Source organism: Arachis stenosperma, chromosome 3, assembly GCF_014773155.1.
Source record: "Arachis stenosperma cultivar V10309 chromosome 3, arast.V10309.gnm1.PFL2, whole genome shotgun sequence".
In the NCBI taxonomy this organism is placed as follows: domain Eukaryota; kingdom Viridiplantae; phylum Streptophyta; class Magnoliopsida; order Fabales; family Fabaceae; genus Arachis; species Arachis stenosperma.
In genome coordinates, this window is record NC_080379.1 from 126,612,930 (window position 1) to 126,627,115 (window position 14,186).

Below are 14,186 nucleotides of genomic sequence, written 5' to 3' on the forward strand. Positions count from 1 at the left end.
CACAGAGCCTTCTCAAAGTTCATAGTGCCTATGGTACATGGTATTAAGAATTTACCAGGATCTTGTCTCTTTTGAGGTAAAGTTTGCTGAACCCATGTATCTAGTTCACTAATGAGCAAGGGAGGTTCACCTTCCCAAGTCTCATTACCAAACAACTTAGAATTCAGCTTCATAATAGCTCCTAGATATTGAGCAACTTGCTCTCCAGTTACATCTTCATCCTCTTTAGAGGAAGAATAATTTTCAAAGCTCATGAATGGCAGAAGGAGGTTTAAAGGAATCTCTATGGTCTCTATATGAGCCCCAGATTCCTTTAGGTCCTCAATAGGGAACTCCTTCTTGTCTGGGAGACGTCTCATGAGGTCTTCCTCATTGGGATTCATGTCCTCCCCTTCCTCTCTAGGTTCGGCCATGTTGATTATGTCAATAGCCTTGCACTCTCTTTCTGGATTCTCTTCAGTATTGCTTGGGAGAGTACTAGGAGGAGTTTCAGTGATTTTCTTACTCAGCTGGCCCACTTGTGCCTCTAGATTTTTGATGGAGGACCTTGTTTCACTCATGAAACTTAAAGTGGCCTTAGACAGATCAGAGACTATGTTTGCTAAGCTAGAAGTGCTCTGCTCAGAATTCTCTATCTGTTGTTGAGAAGATGATGTAAAAGGCTTGCTATTGCTGAGCCTGTTTTTTCCACCATTATTAAAGCCTTGTTGAGGCTTTTGTTGATCCTTCCATGAGAAATTTGGATGATTTCTCCATGAGAAATTATAGGTGTTTCCATAAGGTTCACCCATGTAATTTACCTCTGCCATTGCAGGGTTCTCAGGATCATAAGCTTCTTCTTCAGAAGATGCCTCTTTAGTACTGTTGAATGCATTTTGCCATCCATTCAGACTTTGAGAAATCGTGTTAACTTGCTGAGTCAACATTTTGTTCTGAGCCAATATGGCATTCAGAACATCAATTTCAGGAACTCCCTTCCTCTGAGGCGTCCCATTATTCACGGAATTCCTCTCAGAAGTGTACATGAACTGGTTATTTGCAACCATGTCAATGAGTTCTTGAGCTTCTGCAAGCGTTTTCTTTAGGTGAATGGATCCACCTATAGAATGGTCCAGTGACATTTTAGAGAACTAAGATAGACCATAATAGAATATATCCAAAATGATCCACTCTGAAAGCATGTCAGAAGGACACCTTTTGGTCATCTGCTTGTATCTTTCCCAAGCTTCATAGAGGGATTCACCATCTTTTTGTTTGAAGGTCTGAACATCCACTCTAAGCTTGCTCAGCTTTTGAGGAGGAAAGAACTTAGCCAAAAAGGCCATGACCAACTTATCCCAAGAGTCCAGGCTATCTTTAGGTTGTGAATCCAACCATGTTCTAGCTCTGTCTCTTACAGCAAAAGGGAAAAGCATGAGCCTGTAGACTTCAGGATCTACTTCATTAGTCTTAACAGTCTCACAGATCTGTAGGAATTCAGTTAAAAACTGATAGGGATCTTCTGATGGAAGTCTATAGAACTTGCAGTTCTGTTGCATTAGAGAAACTAGTTGAGGCTTCAGCTCAAAATTGTTTGCTCCAATGGCAGGGATTGAGATGCTTCTTCCATCAAACTTGGAAGTAGGTGTAGTATAGTCACCAAGCATCCTCCTTGCATTATTGTTGTTGGGTTCGGCTGCCATATCCTTTTCTTGTTCAAAAATTTCAGTAAGGTTGTCTCTGGATTGTTGTATTTTAGCTTCTCTCAGTTTCCTCTTTAGAGTCCTTTCAGGTTCAGGATCAGTTTCAACAAGAATGCCTTTTTCCTTGTTCTTGCTCATATGAAAAAGAAGAGAACAAAAAAGGAAGAGGAATCCTCTATGTCACAGTATAGAGATTTCTTTATGTTAGTAGAAGAAGAAAGGAATAGAAGAAGGAAAAGAGTTAAGAATCCAAACACAAGGGGGAAGATAGGTTCGAATTCTTGAGATGAAGAAAAGAGTGTTAGTAATTAAATAATTAAATAGAAGAAGAAGAGAGAGAGAAGTTTTCGAAAAAATTAATTTTGAAAAAAGGTTAGTGATTTTCGAAAACTAAAGGAAGAAATAAAATTAAAATTAAAATTTGAAACAATTAGTTAATTAAAAGAATTTTGAAAAAGAGGGAGGTAATTTTCGAAAATTAGAGAGAGGGAAGTAGTTAGGTGGTTTTGAAAAAGATAAGAAACAAACAAAAAGTCAATTAGTTAGTTGAAAAAGATTTAAAAATCAATTTTAAAAAGATAAGAAATTAGAAAAGATATTTTGAAATTGATGTCGAAAAAGATATGATTTGAAAAAAAAGATATTTTTAGAAGATATGGTTGAAAATGATATTTTGAAAAAGATTTAATTTCAAAATTTAAAATTGATTACTTGACTAACAAGAAACTAAAAGATATGATTCTAGAATTTAAAGATTGAACCTTTCTTAACAAGAAAGTAACAAACTTAAAATTTTTGAATCAATCACATCAATTGTTAGTAAAGTTTTTGAAATTTTGAAATAAAGATAAGAAAAAGATTTTGAAAATAAATTTTAAAGATTTTCAAAAATAATAAAAAATGAAAAAGATTTGATTTTGAAAAATATTTTGAAAAGATAGGATTTTAAAAATTGAAAATTTGACTTGACTTATAAGCAATTGCTAAGTTTTTAAAAATTTTTGACTAAGTCAACTCAAATTTTCAAAATTATGAGCAAAATAAGGAAAAGATATTTTTTTGAATTTTGAATTTTTAATGATGAGAGAGAAAAACATGAAAATGACTCACAACATGAAAATTATGAATCATAACACATGATGCATGCAAGAACACTATGAATGTAAAGATGAACACCAAGAACACTTTGAAGATCAAGATGAACATCAAGACTTATTTTTGAAAAATTTTCAAGAAAAGAAAAACATGCAAGACACCAAACTTAGAAATCTTTAATGTTTAGACACTATGGATTAAAAAATGCATATGAGAAACAATAAAAAGCACAAAACAAGAAAATATCAAGATCAAACAAGAAGACTTACCAAGAACAACTTGAAGATCATGAATAACACATGCATGAATTTTCGAAAATTGCAAGAAAAAGGGAAATATGCAATTGACACCAAACTTAAAACATGACAAAAGACTCAAACAAGAAACACAAAATATTTTTGGTTTTTATGATTTTATTAATTTTTTGTATTTTATTTTATTTTTTTCGAAAACATATAGGAAAAATAAAATAAGAAATTCAAAATTTTTAATAAGAATTCGAGGAATCTTTGCAATGTTAGTCTAAAGCTTCGGTCTAGGAATTAGACATGGCTTAATAGCCAGCCAAGCTTTTTGTGAAAGCTTCTGTCCAAAACACTAGACATGGCCAATGGCCAGCCAAGCTTTAGCATACAAATTAGACATACAACAGCTGATACTTCATCCAACTTCATATACTGATAAGGGGAAGCCTCAATCCAATTGAGTTAGACATGGCTTTACAGCCAGCCAAGCTTTAACATGCTTCATGAAACACTAGAATTCATTCTTAAAAATTTAGAATAATTTTTCAAAAACAGAAGTAAAAAAATTTTTTGAATGATTTTTGAAAAATTTTTGAAAATAAAACATAAAGAAAATTACCTAATCTGAGCAACAAGATGAACCGTCAGTTGTCCAAACTCGAACAATCCCCGGCAACGGCGCCAAAAACGTGGTACACGAAATTGTGATCATCAACAATGGCACCAAAAACATGGTAGCGCTCTCGAACGTGAATCACACTTTGTCACAACTCCGCACAACTAACCAGCAAGTGCACTGGGTCGTCCAAGTAATAAACCTTACGTGAGTAAGGGTCGATCCCACGAAGATTGTTGGTATGAAGCAAGCTATGGTCATCTTGTAAATCTCAGTTAGGCGGATTCAAATAGTTATAAAGGTTTCGAAATTAATAATAAATAAAGCATAAAATAAAATAGAGATACTTATGTAATTCAAGGGTCGAAATTTCAGATAAGTGCATAGAGATGCTTGTTCCTGTTGAATCTCTGCTTTCCTACTGCTTTCATCCAATTCTTCATACTCCTTTCCATGGCAAGCTGTATGTACGGCATCACGGTTGTCAATGGCTACTTTCCATCCTCTCAGTGAAAAAGGTCCAAATGCTCTTGTCACAGTACGGCTAATCATCTGTCAGTTCTCGATCATGTCGGAATAGAATCCAATGATTCTTTTGCGTTTGTCATCACGCCCAACAATCGCGTGTTTGAAGCTCGTCACAGCCATTCAATCCTTGAATCCTACTCGAAATACCACAGACAAGGTTTAGACTTTTCGGATCCTCAAGAGTGGCCGCCAAAGTGTTCTAGCTTATACCATGAGGATTCTGATTAAGGAATCCAAGAGATACTCGCTCGTTCTAAGGTAGAACGGAAGTGGTTGTCAGTCACACGTTCATAGGTGAGAATGATGATGAGTGTCACGGATCATCACATCCATCAGGTTGAAATGCAACGAATATCTTAGAACAAGAATAAGCTGAATTGAATAGAAAATAGTAGTAATTGCATTAAAACTTGAGGTACAGCAGAGTTCCACACCCATAATCTATGGTGTGTAAAAACTCCACTATTGAAAATACATAAGTGATCAAGGTTCAGGCATGGCCGAATGGCCAGCCCCCAAAGTCTAAGAACTAAACGTCCAAAGATGGATGCTAAGATAAAAGACAAAAACCAAGATGTCTAATACAATAGTAAAATGTCTTATTTATACTAGACTAACTATTAGGGTTTACAGAAATAAGTAATTGATGCAGAAATCCACTTCTGGGGCCCACTTGGTGTGTGCTTGGGCTGAGCTTGAGCTTTACATGTGCAGAGGCTTCTTTTGGAGTTAAATGCCAAGTTGTAATGTGTTTTTGGCATTTAACTCTGGTTTGTGACGTGTTTCTGGCGTTTGACTCCAGAATGCAGCATGGGACTGGCATCGAATGATAGTTTGCGTCATCTAATCTCAAACAAAGTATGGAGTATTATTAATTGCTGGAAAGCTCTGAATGTCTACTTTCCAACGCCGTTAAGAGCGCACCATTTGGAGTTCTGCAGCTCCAGAAAATCCATTTCGAGTGCAGGGAGGTTAGAGTCCAACAACATCAGCAGTCCTTTTTCAGCCTGTATCAGATTTTTGCTCAGGTCCCTCAATTTTAGCCAGAAAATACCTGAAATCACATAAAAACACACAAACTCATAGTGAAGTCCAGAAATGTGAATTTAGCATAAAAAACTCATAAAAACACCCCTAAAAGTAGCTAGATCCTACTAAAAACTACCTAAAAACAATGCCAAAAATAGTATAAATTATCCGCTCATCACAACAATGGCGATCAACTTCGTATGCGCGTTTATAACTCAGCACTTTCTTCACAACTTCGCACAACTAACCAGCAAGTGCACTGGGTCGTCCAAGTAATAAACCTTATGTGAGTAAAGGTTGATCCCACGGAGATTGTTGGTATGAAGCTAGCTATGGTCATCTTGTAAATCTTAGTTAGGCGGATTTAAATGATTGTAAAGGTTTCGAAATTAATAATAAATAAAGCATAAAATAAACTAGAGATACTTATGTAATTCAATGGTGGAAATTTCAGATAAGTGCATAGAGATGCTTGTTCCTGTTGAATCTCTGCTTTCCTACTACTTTCATCCAATTCTTCATACTCCTTTCCATGGTAAGCTGTATGTAGGGCATCACCGTTGTCAATGGCTACTTTCCATCCTCTCAGTGAAAAAGGTCCAAATGCTCTTGTCACAGCACGGCTAATCATCTGTCGGTTCTCGATCATGTCGGAATAGAATCTATTGATTCTTTTGCATTTGTCATCACGCCCAACAATCGCGAGTTTGAAGCTCGTCACAGCCATTCAATCCCTGAATCCTACTCGGAATACCACAGACAAGGTTTAGACTTTCCGGATCCTCAAGAATGGCTGCGAAAGGGTTCTAGCTTATACCACGAGGATTCTGATTAAGGAATCCAAGAGATATTCGCTCGTTCTAAGGTAGAACGGAAGTGATTATCAGTCACGCGTTCATAGGTGAGAATGATGATGAGTGTCACGGATCATCACATCCATCAGGTTAAAGTGCAACGAATATCTTAGAACAAGAATAAGCTGAATTGAATTGAAAAAAGTAGTAATTGCATTAAAACTCGAGGTACAGCAGAGCTCCACACTCTTAATCTATGATGTGTAGAAACTCCACTGTTGAAAATACATAAGTGATCAAGGTTCAGGCATGGCCGAATGGCCAGCCCCCAAAGTCTAAGAACTAAACGTCCATAGATGGATGCTAAGATAAAAGACGAAACCAAGATGTCTAATACAATAGTAAAATGTCCTATTTATACTAGACTAGCTACTAGGGTTTACAGAAATAAGTAATTAATGCAGAAATCTACTTCTGGGACCCACTTGGTGTGTGTTTAGGCTGAGCTTGAGCTTTACACGTTCAGAGGCTTCTTATGGAGTTAAACGCCAAGTTGTAACATATTTTTGGCGTTTAACTCTGGTTTATGACGTCTTTCTGGCGTTTGACTCCAGAATGCAGCATGGAACTGGCGTTGAACGCCAGTTTGCATCATCTTGATTCGAATAAAGTATAGACTATTATATATTGCTGGAAAGCTCTGGAAGTCTACATTCCAACGCCATTGAGAGCGCGCCATTTGGAGTTCTGTATCTCCAGAAAATTTATTTCGAGTGCAGGGAGGTGAGAATCCAACAGCATCAGCAATCCTTTTTCAGCCTGAATCAGATTTTTGCTCAAGTCCCTCAATTTTAGCCAGAAAATACCTGAAATCATATAAAAACACACAAACTCATAGTAAAGTCTAGAAATGTGAATTTAGCATAAAAACTAATAAAAACATCCTTAAAAGTAGCTAGATCCTACTAAAAACTACCTAAAAACAATGCCAAAAAGCGTATAAATTATCCGCTCATCACAACACCAAACTTAAATTGTTACTTGTCCCCAATCAACTAAAAATCAAATAGAATAAAAAAAAGAAAATATACTATAAATCCCAAATTATCAATGAACATTAGTTTTAATTAGATGAGCGGGACTTGTAGCTTTTTGCTTCTGAATAATTTTCGCATCTCACTTTTTCCTTTGAAGTTCAGAATGATTGGCTTCTATAGGAACTCAGAGTTCAGATAGTGTTAATTGATTCTCCTAGTTAAGTCTGTTGATTCTTGAACACAGCTAGTTGTTTGAGTCTTGGTCGTGGCCCTAAGCACTTTGTTTTCCGGTATTACCACCGGATACATAAATGCCACAGACACATGACTAGGTGAACCTTTTCAGATTGTGACTCAGCTTTGCTAAAGTCCCCAGCTAGAGGTGTCCAGAGCTCTTAATCACACTCTTTTTGCTTTGGATCACGACTTTAACCACTCAGTCTCAAGCTTTTCAGTTGGACCTACATGCCACAAGCACATGGTTAGGGACAGCTTGATTTAGCCGCTTCGGCCTGGATTTATTTCCTTGGACCCTCCTATCCATTGATGCTCAAAGCCTTGGATCCTTTTTACCCTTGCCTTTTGGTTTTAAGGGCTATTGGCTTTTTCTGCTTGCTTTTTCTTTCTCTTTCTCTATTTTTTTTCGCAAGCTTTGTTCTTCACTGCTTTTTCTTGCTTCAAGAATCAATTTTATGATTTTTTAGATTATCAATAACATTTCTCTTGTTCATCATTCTTTCAAGAGCCAACAATTTTAACATTCATAAACAACAAGATAAAAAATATGCACTGTTCAAGCATTCATTCAGAAAATAAAAAGTATTGTCACCACATCAATATAATTAAACTAATTTCAAGGATAAATTCGAAACTCATGTACTTCTTGTTCTTTTATTTTAAAAACATTTTTCATTTAAGAGAGGTGAAGGATTCATGGAATTATTCATAGCCTTAAGATATAGTTACTAAATACTAATGATCATGTAATAAAGACACAAACGTAGACAAACATGAAGCATAAAACCGAAAACAGCAAATAAATAGATAAGGAGATTAAGGAATGAGTCCACCTTAGTGTGGGTGGCGTCTTCCTCTTGAAGAACCAATGGTGCTCTTGAGCTCCTCTATGTCTCTTCCTTGCCTCTGTTGCTTGATCCCTAGTGATTTTGGTGCTCCTATCCTTAGTTGCTCCCAATAATTGTGTGGAGGAAAATGTATCCCCTGAGGTAATGATAAACCACTAATTTATAGTTTATATTGTGTTTAATTGTGTGGTTTTGTCGTGATCCTTACCCACTTATTCATCAATTTAGGATGCATTTAGATTTCCTTCATGAATTTATTACATGTTTGAAAATTGCTTCCTAGAGGCTTTAATTATTTAATTTCAATTCTCCTTTATTCCATTCGATGCCGTAATCTGTGTGTCGAGTGTTTCAGGCTTCATAGGGCATGAATGAGACGGAGATTGGAGAGGAAGCTAGCAAAAATGGAAGGAACATAAGAATTTGAGGAGATAACCAGCGAAAAGTGACGCGGTCGCATGGCTCACGCGACCGCGCGAAGGAGCGCAAATCGCAGTGACGCGGCCACATGGCTTGCGCGGCCGCGCGGATTGAAAAGCACAAGCAATGTGGTAGCGTAGACGACGCGAACGCGTGAAGAGGAAAAGCGCCAGCGACGCGTCCGCATGGACGACGCAATCGCGTGACATGCGCGATCTGCATAAACTGCAGAATCTGAAACCAGCGACTTTGGCCCAGTTTTCGGCCCAGTTTTCGGCCCGGAACAGCAGACTAGAGTCAGAGAATATGCAGAAACAAGAGACAATTCATTGAGTAGTTTTAGATCTAGTTTTTTACTTTCTTAGGTTTTTCTCTCTAGTTTTTAGAATTTTAATTTTCAATTGGTCTTAGCATTGGAACATCAAGAAGAGTTATTTCCTCATCAAGACTTCATCATTCCAGTTTGTTCTCTTCACTTGGTTTTATTCTTCCATGTTCTTTATTATGTTCAATTTTGTCATTCAGATATTTTTATGATTAATTAATGCAAGGATTATTTCTTTTTAAGTTAATTTCCATTTTAATAATCATGTCTTCTTTTAATTCCCTTTCATGTGCCATGGATTCTTTAATTACAATGTGTGAGTAGTTTCATTACTTGATGGGGAGTTGATTAAAAGGAACTCTTGAGTTGGAAGGATTGAAAGAAAAATTTATAATTGGGTTAAATGTTGGATTACTACCCTGTCACCGACGCCAATCCCTTTAAACTAAGTGGATTGCAACTTGTGAACAGATCTGGCATTTCCACTTGTTTGACTTTCTCTTACCTAGTAAGGGATAACCAAACGGAACAACTATTAATTATAAATTAATCTTACAATCACACCATCAATGATAGAGATTCTAACCAATCAATTCCCAGTCAAGGCCTTTTATTTTTATTATTTAAAATTCCTCAATTTAATTCTCAATTTACTTAGCTCAACTCTTTTTGGAATATCTGATTAATAAAACAGCACACTTTTCTGCAACTCGTTGGGAGACGACCTGGGACTTAAAACTCCCAGTAATTTTAATTTAAACTTTCAGTGACATATTTCTAAATTGATAGGCAGATTTTCGGTGAGTTAAAACTATACTTGCAACGTAAACATTTTAATAAATTTTTAATTCACCAGCTTCTGCATCTCCATCAGGTAACTCAGGGATTTCTTTATAAGGGAATTCCTCATGCTCTTGTTGAGATCCATGAGTGGGCTCTCTTGATGTGCAGTCAAATATTCTACTACTGAGATATGGACCCTCGAGATGAATCTCTCCATCTCCCATGACTTGGAGGTGGAAGCTTTTGTCTTACCTTTCCTCTTTCTAGAGGTTTCTCCGGCCTTAGGTGCCATAAATGGTTATGGAAAAACAAAAAGCTATGCTTTTACCACACCAAACTTAGAATGTTGCTCACCCTTGAGCAAAAGAAGAAAGAATAGAAGAAGACGAAGAAGATATGGAGGAGAGAGAGAGATGTTTGTATTTCGGCCATTTCGGGTGGGTTTGGGTGGGAAGGATGGATGGATGTGAGTGGTGAAGAGGTGATGGGGAAGATAGATTGAGGTGATTGGTGAAGAAGAGATAAGGTGGGTTGAGGTAGGTAGAGATCCTGTGGGGTCCACAGAACATAAGGTGATCCTATGGGGTCAACAGATCCTGAGGTGTCAAGGATTTATCATCCCTGTACAAATTAGGCGTGTAAAATGCCCTCTGCATGCAATCCTGGCATTTAACGCCAGATTGATGCTTGTTTCTGGCGTTAAACGCTAGTTCTATGCTTGTTTTGGGTGTTCAACGCCAGTCTGCAGCATGTTTCTGGCATTGAACACCAGTTCCATGCTTTCCTCAGGGTGCAATCCTGGCGTTTGGACACCAAACTGCTGCATGTTTCTGGCGTTCAACGCCAGATTCATGCTCTGTTCTGGCATTGAACACCAGCCATATGCTCCTTACTGGCGTTTAAATGCCAGTAAGCTCTTCCTCCAGAATGTGCTGTTTCTTCTGCTATTTTGGATTCTATTTTTAATTTTAGCATTTGTTTTGTGACTCCACATGATCATGAACCTAATAAAACATAAAAGAATAATAAAAATATAAATAAATAAAAATTGGGTTGCCTCCCAATAAACGCTTTTTTAATGTCAATAGCTTGACAGTGAGCTCTCATGGAGCTTCAAAGGTGATCAAGTCAATGTTGTAGACTCCCAACACCAAACTTAGAGTTAGGATGTGGGGGGTTTCTCAACACCAAACTTAAAGTTTGGTACACCAAACTTAGAGTTTGGGTGTGGCCTCCTAATACCAAAATTAGAGTTTGATTGTGGGGGCTCTGTTTGACTCTGTATTGAGAGAAGCTTTTCATGCTTCCTCTCCATGTATACAGAAGAACACACTTGGGTCTTAAACACAAAGTAGTCCCCATTCAATTGAAGGACTAATTCTCCTCTGTTAACATCTATCACAGCTCCTGCTGTGGCTAGGAAAGGTCTTCCAAGGATGATGCATTCATCCTCCTCCTTCTTAGTGTCTAAGATTATGAAATTAGCAGGGATGTAAAGGCCTTCAACTTTCACTAACACGTCCTCTACCAATCCATAATCTTGTCTTACTGACTTGTCTGCCATCTGTAATGAGAATGTGGCAGGCTGTACCTCAATGATCCCAAGCTTCTCCATTACAGAGAGTAGCATAAGATTTATGCCTGACCCTAGGTCACACAGAGCCTTATCAAAGTTCATGGTGCCTATGGTACAGGGTATTAAGAATTTACTAGGATCTTGTCTTTTTTAAGGTAAAGTTTGCTGAACCCATGTATCTAGTTCACTAATGAGCAAGGGAGGTTCACCTTCCCAAGTCTCATTACCAAACAACTTGGCATTCAGCTTTATGATGGCTCCTAGATATTGAGTAACTTGCTCTCCAGTTACATCTTCATCCTCTTCAGAGGAAGAATAGTTTTTAGAGCTCATGAATGGCAGAATGAGGTTTAAAGGAATCTCTATGGTCTCTATATGAGCCTCAGATTCCTTTAGGTCCTCCATAGGGAACTCCTTCTTGTCTGGGAGACGTCCCATGAGGTCTTCCTCATTGGGATTCACGTCCTCCCCTTCATCTCTAGGTTCGGCCATGTTGATTATGTCAATGGCCTTGCACACTCTTTTTGGATTCTCTTCAGTATTGCTTGGGAGAGTACTAGGAGGAGTTTTAGTGATTTTCTTACTCAGCTGGCCCACTTGTGCCTCCAGATTTCTGATGGAGGACCTTGTTTCACTCATGAAACTTAAAGTGGCCTTGGATAGATCAGAGACTATGTTTGCTAAGCTAGAAGTGCTCTGCTCAGAATTCTCTGTCTGTTGCTGAGAAGATGATAGAAAAGGCTTGCTATTGCTGAGCTTGTTTCTTCCACCATTATTAAAGCCTTGTTGAGGCTTTTGTTGATCCTTCCATGAGAAATTCAGATGATTTCTCCATGAAGAATTATAGGTGTTTCCATAAAGTTCACCCATGTAATTTACCTCTGCCATTGCAGGGTTCTCAAGATCATAAGCTTCTTCTTCAGAAGATGCCTCTTTAGTACTGTTGGATGCATTTTGCCATCCATTCAGACTTTGAGAAATCATGTTGACTTGCTGAGTCAACATTTTATTCTGAGCCAATATGGCATTCAGAGTATCAATTTCAAGAACTCCCTTCCTCTGAGGCGTCCCATTATTCACGGAATTCCTCTCAGAAGTGTACATGAACTGGTTATTTGCAACCATGTCAATGAGTTCTTGAGCTTCTGCAGGCATTTTCTTTAGGTGAATGGATCCACCTACAAAATGGTCCAGTGACATCTTAGAGAACTCAGATAGACCATAATAGAATATATCCAGAATGGTCCACTCTGAAAGCATGTCAGAAGGACACCTTTTGGTCATCTTCTTGTATCTTTCCCAAGCTTCATAGAGGGATTCACCATCTTTTTGTTTGAAGGTCTGAACATCTACTCTAAGCTTGCTCAGCTTTTGAGGAGGAAAGAACTTAGCCAAGAAGGCCGTGACCAGCTTATCCCAAGAGTCCAGGCTATCTTTAGTTTGTGAATCCAACCATGTTCAAGATCTGTCTCTTATAGCAAAAGGGAAAAGCATGAGCCTGTGACTTCAGGATCTACTCTATTAGTCTTAACAGTCTCACAGATGGAAGTCTATGGAACTTGCAGTTCTGTTGCATTAGAGAAACTAGTTGAGGCTTCAGCTCAAAATTGTTTGCTCCAATGGCAGGGATTGAGATGCTTCTTCCATCAAACTTGGAAGTAGGTGTTGTATTGTTACCAAGCATCCTCCTTGCATTATTGTTATTGGGTTCGGCTGCCATATCCTTTTCTTGTTCGAAAATTTTAGTAAGGTTGTCTCTGGATTGTTGTATTTTAGCTTCTCTCAGTTTCCTCTTTAGAGTCCTTTCAGGTTCAGGATCAGCTTCAACAAGAATGCCTTTTTTCTTGTTCCTGCTCATATGAAAAAGAAGAGAACAGAAAAGGAAGAGGAATCCTCTATGTCACAGTATAGAGATTCCTTTATGTTAGTAGAAGAAGAAAGAAATAGAAGAAGGAAAAGATTTAAGAATCCAAACACATGAGGGAAGATAGGTTCAAATTCTTGAGATGAAGAAAAGAGTGTTAGTAATTAAATAATTAAATAGAAGAAGAAGAGAGAGAGAGAAGTTTTCGAAAAATTTAATTTTGAAAAAAGGTTAGTGATTTTCGAAAATTAAAGGAAGAAATAAAATTAAAATTAAAATTTGAAACAATTAGTTAATTAAAAGAATTTTGAAAAAGAGGGAGGTAATTTTCGAAAATTAGAGAGAGAAAAGTAGTTAGGTGGTTTTGAAAAAATAAGAAACAAACAAAAAGTCAATTAGTTAGTTGAAAAAGATTTAAAAATCAATTTTAAAAAGATAAGAAGTTAGAAAAGATATTTTGAAATTGATTTTGAAAAAGATATGATTTGAAAAAAAGATATTTTTAGAAGATATGATTGAAAATGATATTTTGAAAAAGATTTAATTTCAAAATTTAAAATTGATTACTTGACTAACAAGAAACTAAAATATATGATTCTAGAATTTAAAGATTGAATCTTTCTTAACAAGAAAGTAACAAACTTCAAATTTTTGAATCAATCACATTAATTGTTAGTAAAGTTTTCGAAATTTTGAAATAAAGATAAGAAAAAGATTTTGAAAATAAATTTTAAATATTTTCGAAAATAATAAAAAATGAAAAAGATTTGATTTTTGAAAAAGATTTTGAAAAGATAGGATTTTAAAAATTGAAAATTTGACTTGACTTATAAGCAATAGCTAAGTTTTAAAAATTTTTTGACTAAGTCAACTCAAATTTTTGAAAATTATGAGCAAAATAAGAAAAAGATATTTTCTTGAATTTTGGATTTTTAATGATGAGAGAGAAAAATATGAAAATGACTCACAACATGAAAATTATGAATCAAAACACATGATGCATGCAAGAACATTATGAATGTTAAGATGAACACCAAGAACACTTTGAAGATCAAGATGAACATCAAGACTTATTTTTGAAAAATTTTCAAGAAAAGAAAAACATGC

The 14,186-nt window shown here is 36.6% G+C and overlaps 2 non-coding genes across 2 annotated transcripts; both read left to right on the forward strand.

Moving 5' to 3' along the window:
• Positions 1–1,175: 1,175 nt before the first annotated feature.
• LOC130971294 (small nucleolar RNA R71) lies at positions 1,176–1,283 on the forward strand. The gene has a single exon (XR_009082520.1). It is a non-coding gene; the product is annotated as a small nucleolar RNA R71 (small nucleolar RNA).
• Positions 1,284–12,469: 11,186 nt separating this feature from the next.
• Positions 12,470–12,577, forward strand: LOC130972469 (small nucleolar RNA R71). Its single transcript, XR_009083635.1, has one exon. It is a non-coding gene; the product is annotated as a small nucleolar RNA R71 (small nucleolar RNA).
• Positions 12,578–14,186: the final 1,609 nt, after the last annotated feature.